This window comes from Drosophila tropicalis, unplaced genomic scaffold (genome assembly GCF_018151085.1).
Source record: "Drosophila tropicalis isolate 14030-0801.00 unplaced genomic scaffold, ASM1815108v1 contig_1190, whole genome shotgun sequence".
NCBI classification, from domain to species: Eukaryota; Metazoa; Arthropoda; class Insecta; order Diptera; family Drosophilidae; genus Drosophila; species Drosophila tropicalis.
In genome coordinates, this window is record NW_027172561.1 from 2,872,486 (window position 1) to 2,882,687 (window position 10,202).

Sequence of the window (10,202 nt, forward strand, 5' to 3'; positions counted from 1 at the left end):
ATCTTTGACAACACTGGTACTTCGGTTCTTACGGTTACATTCTCACTCTGACTGATAGTGAATTCTGGACATCGAATTCTAAGTCATCCGTAGTATTCTTAGATCTTGCATTATTTGTCAATACCTGGCACGCCTGAACTTTCTCCCATAAATAATTGATCTTATTAACATATACTATGCATGTCTCATTGGCTGTTGAATTGTCTAAAGTGCGTAAATCTTTGACTACTCTATCCAAATATTCCTGGAGCTGTTGGGCTCTATCCAAAAATATCTCCTGGTTAACATTAGCGTTCTCATTACTAGAGGTCGCATCCCCGCGCGACTCTCCTTTGCTATCTTCAAACATCTCTGTAATGTTCTCTCCTGCTTCAACGGAGACCGACTTACTAGTGCCTGGTTTTCTGACTCTCCTGCGGCTATAATTTTGGCAAGCATCGTTAAGCCTTCTTCATGTGTTTTATTTCTGAAATAATCATGATCGAAATTTGGAGCAGACTGGATCAATTTTTTGTGATTAGGAATTCATTGATTTCTTATCTCTTTTACTTCCTCTACAACTGCCTTTCACGCTCATCGCACCAGATTTGCTTGCACAGTGTATATTCTCCAGTCGCCTCTTCCTTGCAACTATCTTGTTGCCTTGCAACTGCGTCGTTGATCTGCTTCTTCTTCCCTTGCAACTATCTTGTTGGCTTGCAACTGCGTCGTTGATCTGCTTCTTCTTCCCTTGCAAGCGCCTATAGTGTATACATATATAGGCGAGGATATATTTTTATGTATGTTAAAACAATTTAATAGACATACATTTGGTTTTCGAAATTTGAAATATTTGTTTCACCTGGTGTATGGTATACCCATTTCACTTACTTCATTTTTTTTTTGGTGTCATTAGTGAGGATATATTCTCGACACCTCAATAAACATATCGATATCAATTAAAATCCCGCTAAAATAATCTGGCGGCTTTGGCTATCTTCTGATTGCTGTTTTTTTCGCACTTATGTATAATTTATATGGCAAGGAATGTTTAAGAAAATGATAAAAAACTGGAAAACGCTCCCACCACTTTACCATAATACTAGTGTGTAATGAACAATTCCACCAATGGAATTACGGGTCTTATAGGTACGTGCTGCAATTGGTTAATATTGCACGTTCAGGCACGCGGGACTACCAGGAACGGCCAGCAAAACAGCAGGGTTATTTTCCCGAGCCAATAAACAAATAGAAAGAACGTTAAATCAACTGATATTGTTTTAAAGATGATAGTGAACTCTCCATATACCACATTTGGATGTGTGTTACCTCTATATTTTTCTGATCTTATATCCTTGCAAAAAGGGTGTATTAATTTTGGTCAGAAGTGTGCAACTCATAGAAGGAAGCAACTCGGACCACATAAAGTATGTACATATATTCTTGAGCAGCACGACGAGACGAGTTCCCTCCGTATTGATCAACGTGAACTCCTCCTAGACCGTTAGAGCTACAGAGTTGAAATTTTGCATATTGGCTCCAGCACGGCTTGTATATCTCGGATTCAGCAATTCAATATATATTTACTCTTTTTCAACACTAATCGTATCGAGCAGTAATTATCGATAGCACAGTCAGTGTTGGATAATACTAAAGAGTTTATTTTCATCGAGTAGCCATTGCGAAATTCGCTCAAAAAGTGTATAAATACTGGGACAACTCGTGGGTTTTCTCATTCAACAACTTCCCTCTGCTGGGGCAACAACTGAATCGTATTGTTTCCTTATAAGACAAATTAAATTGTTCTTATTCTCATTAACACATTTTTTAAAATGTGTGTACGTTATTACGATGTATTACATTTCTGTGTATTTTCCTTATTATTTAAAATTCCACTAAGAAATTGCCGCTGAAACACGTTTTATCGTATTTTCCTTATTTCAAAAATTCTAAAATTACTAAAGCTATTTTCCACAAATTGTCCTGTGCAACTTCAATGGTATTTAAGATACAATTTTATTTATCAACAATGGCATTATTGAAAACTCAATCATACCCTCACAAACTCCTCCGGAGGTGTTTTATCCTTATTTCAAATTGACCTTATTTTAATTTAATGACAGGGCCACAAAACTATTTTAACACTAACCTGAAAAGTCAGTTTTCTTGCATAGCTTGAACCATTTCCTACTAGGAAGCAAATAATTGATATATATCCTTTAAATTCTAAATTTATATCTCGTTTTCCCTAAAGCAATATCCTATTTTGGTATAAAATTGAACTTGCTTGCCAGTTTTTATCGTTAAAAATAGTTCTTTCAGAGCAGGAATTTTCGCATTAACTTCTAACATCAGTTTAAAATTGTTAATAAATAATTTAAAACCTTTATTTTTGGAAGTGGCAAATAACTTCAAGTGAGAAAAGAATTCACATTTTTGAATACGAGTTAGAGTTTAACTTGGTTTCGTTTACACATGAGTTGAACTCTATTTAATTTGTTTAGCTAACAAATATCCGGAACTATTTGTTCGAGTTTTTTTTCAATATGGAGTTATATGCATTGGGTATTCACTCTCGATCTCTGGCTCTAAGCTCCCAAAGACACCACACCATCGTCAGAGAAGTAAAATTAATGTGCCTTAGGCTCTCTATCTCCCTCCCTCTCCTTCTGTCTATCTGAAGATGTTGCAAAATGGAAATAAAACTGGCCAGCAGCAACAGTTGAACCAGCCACTAAAGTAAAAAAAACAAAAAAACAAAAAAACAAGTCCAGACAAAAAGAATTTTATTGGCCTTCACTTAACGCTCATAAATTTGTCTGCCTTTCGCGAAATCTGCCGAGACGAGACGCAAAAAAAAATAAAAAAGAGCCATAAGAAAGCAACTAAAAGAATATTGTTTATACGCCACGCTTCCGCAGTTGATGACGAGGGGAATCGAAACTGGTTCGCATATATTAAGTGTGTGTGTGTGTGTGTGGGTGGGAGTTGTCTTTAAATGACCATGTAAAAGGCTTCTTCACCTGTAATACACAAAGTCCACCTTTTTCTTGTTTGTGTCCTCAGGACCTAAAAACCAAACTTCATGCATAAATCTGATTACAAAAACCCAAACGAAACGAAAACGAACCCCAGAGAGAACCAAACCATTCCAACCAAAGTTGGGTTCAGTTAATGAACCGAATCTCGAAAGTGGAAAACTGGATATTGCAACAGGATGGGACGCACCGGCAAAACATCGACGTCGCCACCGCCACCACAGACAGTCTAAAAATAGATATAAACTATATACACAACTAGCCACATATTGGTCAAAAAACCAAAAAAGAAAGAAAAAAAACAAAATAAATGTTTGTTGTTGTTGTTGTTGTATTACCCACATCTGTCTGCGGGGCACTGCACTACACTGCACTGCACTGTAATAGGCCCAGTTCCACTGACTGTCCACACAGTCGTCCCCCCAAAGTCGAAGGCCCAGCCTACCCACCATCCTCAAACCCCTACCCCTGGTTGGTCTCTCAACCATCTTTTAATAAATGCAAACGTGATCGCGTTTCGTGCGTCATTGCATGCCCAGACATCTCACAAATACACACACATTTGTCGAGGCGTTGCACCTTTGGCAAAAGGTGCATTGATCGGGATTGGGATCGTCGTCGTTGTCGTTGTCTGAGCAAGTTTCTCTGCCTCTTTTGGGGCCATTGGCTGCGCTGAAATGAAATTATTATTGTATTATGCACGCGTATCTGGAGACTGGGAATATGTACATACGCGCGTGCGTCTCTGGCCAAAAAAACAAAAACAAAAAAAAAAACCAACCAAAAATTTCATAAAAAACACAAAATCCAAAAAAAAAAAGAGAAAGAGGCAAACAAATGAAACGTTCAAAATGAAAAGTGCGTTCAATGAACGCAACAAACGAGGAGCAACGATCGCCAACGATCCAAGAGACAGGGCGACACGATAACAGGCCCAAGACAGAAACAGAAACAGAAAAAAGGAAAGGAAGGAAGAAAGAAGGGGAAGGAAGGTAGAAAGACAGATGGGAAGTTGGGAGAAGTGAAAGATGTATTCTGCTACCGTCTACAATCGAAAGATATAGCCTACATACATACATACATATATATGTACGTATATGGAGAAATACTGTTCTTCCGAGTTCGAGCAGCGACGTAGGTGGCTTTCCCTCTACGCAATATGTATCCTTAATCTGCATAGGAAGTTCGTATAGCCATAGACTTTTAAAAAACTATTAGTTAATCTTCAGGGGAGGAAGTGAGTATAATATCCTAACCCATAAACGGCGTATTAAGCCTGAAACTGCTCGATATCTAAGACCGATTTCACCCTTAACCTCTTTATCGATTAAATCTTCCTGAAATCTACACCCAAAAAAATATATAATATAAAAAATATAAAAAATATCATTTGTTGGTGTTTAGATTATATAAAATAAAATAACATTTATAATATAGAACAAATGAAAATGTATGTCAAAATAAGTGTGTAACCCGATTATAGATATCGATGGCTCATCAGTCATAAGTAGATCTGATATGGTCAGCAGTAACAATAAAGACCTACATACTTAATTAAGCTGCTATGGTTAGCGATTATCAATAAAGACGTATTTTGCTGACCTAACACTAACTGGTGAGCTCCCTTTTTTTTACTATAAAAGAAATGCATTATTCTTAGTAAGATCAGATACCAATCTTAGTTACATCGGGTGTGCATCGCTGTGTCTTTGGCCCCCATTTCTACCTTTGTAATCTCACTCCGAAGTCCACCCAATTTATGTGTTGGTTGCGACAACCTTGAGCCACTGGTTTATGTGCTAGTGCCTATTTATATATAAATAAAAATTGCAAAAATTACGGCTCCAAGTTGAAAGAGTAAAAGACTTCGTGAAACCGTCATCAAGGATTTGGTCAACTTAGGCGACCAAACTCTCAACAATAAGGAAACTGTTGAACTAGGCGACTACTTTCTTTTCACGCTTTGGACACAGAACAATCCTAAGCGAGGGCACAAATTGATGAACGGTTCACATCAATCTGGGGCAATCATTGTGGAGCCAACTTGGCGACTAAAAACAATTTATTGGAAAACTAGGAGTTGGTTTTCCGCAACGGTTATTGAAATATTCTAATTGCTACTGTAATCTCTGTAAAGGTCACCAATGCATTCGGAAAAAATTTTGACAAGGTGACTACAAGGTGAAACTCAAAGAAAAATCCGGCTAAAGACAACCTATGAAGTCCAATGCTTCGGACACTGTTAAATTTGGAAAATCGGGATTGAGGCATGACTTAACTGAAAGTTTTAGAAAACGGTTCAAAACGAATAAGAAGTGAACTAGACACTTCAGAGATTCTCAAACACATAAATCTCATTAAATATATGAACTTTGAGCTTAGTCGTCAAAATTGGGGAAAGAATTGCATTATCTTCATTGAGAAGGGTATTAAGGTAGTCTTCAATGTAAAACATCATATCTCGAAATTTCAATAGAATAGGATAAATATAATACAAGTTATAGTCTTGAATGTTTTGAATGTAAAAACATCTATGCGAAAAAAGGGCAAAGAAAATGAACATTAAAAAACATTTTGATCAAAGGACTTCAATGTTAGTTTATTTGATATTTAGATACAATAAAAGTAAAGACAAGAACAAATAAAAATTTGACGGCAACACGTGCGTTTGAGCATAAAATCTTGAAGCTTGGCAATTGCCATAAGAGGATGCAGTTCATCGGCCATTGGGGCCACTGATTATGTTATACACATACATATATGTATATACATACATGTGTCGTATATTGAGTTGTAGAGTGGGGAAGAGAAGGCGGTTCGGCTGGGAATCTGTTGGGCATTCGCCTCTCTCTCTTATACAGTAATCAATGAATGAGGGCCTTGATGGCGATTTGAACCATAGCTGGGAAATAATATCAACATTGTTGGAACGGCAAAACGAGAATGAGAACGTTGATAATAATAAACCAATAAAATTTATACAAATTGCCACTCCAATTGGTTTGCTCATGCTCTTAGTACGTACATTTTTTCTTCTTATTTTTTGCTGTGCCATTTTATTTGCCTTTTATTACGCACATATTTATTTAATGCAGGTCTGCGGCTGTGCCTATGTCTGAGACTGAAATGTTGCGTGTTTATTTGTTTTATTTGTTTGTTCTTTTTATTTATCATTCTTTTTGTCTGTCTGACACTCTGTCTGAATGTCTGTCTGTCTGTCTTGCTGTCTGGCTGTCGGTCTGTCTGCCTGTTTTTGTAACAATGAGGAGTGTGTCATTATATATACATAAGTATAAACCTACTCAACCCACCTATAGATGAGGTATAGTCCATTGTGTGTCTCTATGTCTCTGCCATTGTTTCTGGCTATATGTACAAACACACATACAGACATACATACATATATCAAGTCTTAACTATTCAAAATCATTACAAAACCAGAGAGCCGGGGCTAAGTTCTACCTTACGTAACATCTAAAAAGTAAGTTTGCGAAAAAAAAACAGTACAATCTTTCAATATCTACCCTTTTTGCAATCAAATAAAAATATACAAAGTCCAGTAAAGTAAAAGTTGAAACTTCAAATAAATAAACCAGGCAATGAGATTTTTCACTTGTGAATGGAAATCGAAATTGAACTTCCAATAATGACATTGTTTATTGATACTTAAAATTTACTGTTCAATACTATCCAAGCTGCAAAGGACAATTTGACGAGACGACCTTTAGTAATTTTTGAATTTTTGAAATAAGGAAAATACGATAAAACGTGTTTCAACGGCACTAACTCTGTAGGTAGGTTCTTTAATGTTTTAATGCTTCTTAGTGGAAATTTAAATAATAAGGAAAATACACAGAAATATAATACATCGTAATAACGTACACACATTTTAATTAATGTGTTAGTGAGAATAAGAACAATTTAATTTGTTTTATAAGGAAACAATACGATTCAGTTGTTGCCCCAGCAGAGGGAAGTAAATGAATGAGCAAACCCACGAGTTGTCCCAGTATTTATACACTTTTTGAGCGAATTTCGCAATGCCTACTCGATGAAAATAAACTCATTAAGTATTATCCAACACTGACAGTGCTATCGATAATTACTGCTCAATACGATTAGTGTTGAAAAAGAGTAAATATATTTTGAGCTCCTGAGTCCGAGAAATACAAGCCGTGCATTAGCCAATAGGCCAACTCTGTAGCTCTAACGGTCTAGGAGGAGTTCACGTTGATCAATACGGAGGGAACTCGTCTCGTCGTGCTGCTCAAGAATATATGTACATACTTTATGTGGTCCGAGTTGCTTCCTTCTATGAGTTGCATACTTCTGACCAAAATTAATACACCCTTTTTGCAAGGATATAAGATCAGAAAAATATAGAGGTAACACACATCCAAATGTGGGATATGGAGAGTTCACTATCATCTTTAAAACAATATCAGTTGATTTAACATTTTTTCTATTTGTTTATTGGCTCGGGAAAATAACCCTTCTGTTTTGCTTGCCGTTCCCGGTAGTCCCGCGTGCCTGAACGTGCAATATTAACCAATTGCAGCTCGTACCTATAAGACCCGTAATTCCCTTGGTGGAATTGTTCATTAAAAACTAGTATTATGGTAAAGTGGTGGGAGCGTTTTCCAGTTTTTTATCATTTTCTCAAACATTCCTTGCCATATACATTATACATAAGTGCGAAAAAAACAGCAATCAGAAGATAGCCAAAACCGCTAGATTATTTTAGTGCGATTATAATTGATATCGATATGTTTTATATACCTACTTATTTTGGTATGTAAATATTTACTTAAGTTACTCGAGATTTCAGCGTTGAAAAGTGGAAAAAACGGCTAAATCTGGTGCGTTATTTGACCGCCGTGGTAGCCAAATATTCGACTCAAAATTATAAATTCGAGAATAGTGCGAACAAAAGATTTAAAAAGCCCGCGGATTCGATTATCCGAAATTTGACATCTGGCAACGCTGTCTCAAAATTTGACAGTTTTTTTAGCCGGAAACAGCTACTTTCAGCTCTAATCCCGCTAAAAACATTAGTTTCTTTTGTCTTTTCTTTTCTCTTTCGTTTGATACAAAATAAATGTAGTTTAAGCTCGTTTTTGGCCCGAGTAGTTTAAGTAAATATTTACCATTTTAGTATATAGTTGTAGAAATTATCACAAAATATGACATTTTATAATTTAAAATTTAAAGCAACATTTTATTGATTTCATATTTATGCAATTTAAATCCCATATTTTCCGCTATGATATTGTCGATACTGCCCAGTGAGCAGTTTCTTAAAACAAGGAAACATAACCAAAATTCAAATTATAATAAATTTACTTAATTTTTTTGACTTCATTATGTTTAATATTTTTGAAAACATTTTGATTTTAATTCCTGAAATACCTTAAATTTCAAAAAGAGATTGTTAAAATTCAAAGCTTTACGGCTGGAAGGCAGCTGGCCCTCCTTGTTCATATGGGGCTACGTCCTTGGCCAGTAAGTTCGTTATACAAGAATCTGTGTCCAACCTTTGACAAATTTTTTTCGCAATTCCAGTTTAGACCATCGACGCTTGTTTTACATTGTTTCCTTAAGTTGGCATAATATACGTCCTTTTATCCTCCTTTTAATATATTTATAGACTTATTGATCAGCCCTCGTATTTATAAATGGATATACGATTTTCTTTGTGCCGTTTTCAAATATCAAATATCCCAACATTTCAATTCCAATTCAATCAAGCATCCAAATAGGCAACATCATCATCCTCATCATTGCCAACATCATAATTTTTCCCTTTTGCAAAGGGGAGAACGCAAAAAAAAATTGAAATCAAACAATTTTAGCATAAATGCGTATAAATGTCTAAGCTGTCGTCAAACACATTTCTTTTGTCATATTCTCTTTTACTTTTTTGGTTATTTAGTAAATAGCTCACACACCCACATACACACACACTGGATAAATCTAGACCCAATCTCAAGTGGGGCAAATGTTATTTGCCTAAGATGGAGGCGTTTTCATAAAAATAAAGAAAGGAAAAAGAATCCTAGGCGAAACGCATTTAATGTGAATAACTTTCGACGCTGCTTGCTTCCGTTAGCTAAGTCCTACATCAACGTCATCAACGAGCACGTTGCGTATACTTTATTTATTTTCTTATTTTTGCCGGCGTATTACGTATACGCCTCATTCAGACGCACACACTCATACAAAATACAGAGGTGTGTGAAGGGGCTGGAGTGCCGTGGTGGCGGCGTTTGCAGAGAACCCAACAAGCTTTAATGTACATAACAAAATATGCGTAGGCTTTGTCCTTGAGCCGGCATTGCGTTGCTGCTTATTTAGTATACAGGATACACAGCAGCCTACTTGTGCCTGCTTCATGTTTATCAGCTGAAAGTACTCGGTCTCGAGGTTCAGGATTCGCCTTCATCTTCAGCTTCACGTAACGTAACCAAAAAGGCTACAACACGCCTACATTCAATCTTCCATACTCCTCGTAGTCCTGCTCTGCCGCCAGATCCTATGCCGCTTATGCGTAGTTAGTTGTCTGCTGTTGTCTGCTTTTGTGGCCTAAGCTTTTATTTCATTTTATTGTACTGCTTTCTGGTTTTCTTATGTTTGTTGCTGCAGTTGTTGTTAATCCTCCCACACCCATTAAGTCTGGCAGGACCTGCCTAAATGCCGACACCACAACTTACACACACACACACACACACAAAGGGAAAACGAGAGAGAGAGAGTCACAGACAGTGAGTGAGGAAAATGGCTCTCATATAATGTAATTTTGTGGAAATTCCATGGAAAATAAGTTCCATTTTGGTCACGCTACCTGTTTAAATATACCTTTTATATGGCAAAAAGTTGAACGATTTTTATAGACAAATTGTTTCCATAGTTTAGATTAATATCCAAGCATATTAATTTTCGTAAGATTTTGCATCTGATCATGCGATATGTTGAGAAAACAGTAAAATCTTTTATATCCTAAAAATATCTGATGACAAAATGTGATGAAACGCAATTCCTTGGCTTAATCCATTTCAATAGAATTAAACTGTCTTTACTGGGTAAACTCTTGATGACTCTTCAGCTGTCTGTCTGTCTGTCTGCTATCATTCCACCTGTTTGTTTGAGTAAGGGTATTAACCAAATCGTGTTGCTTAATCCTGTTTT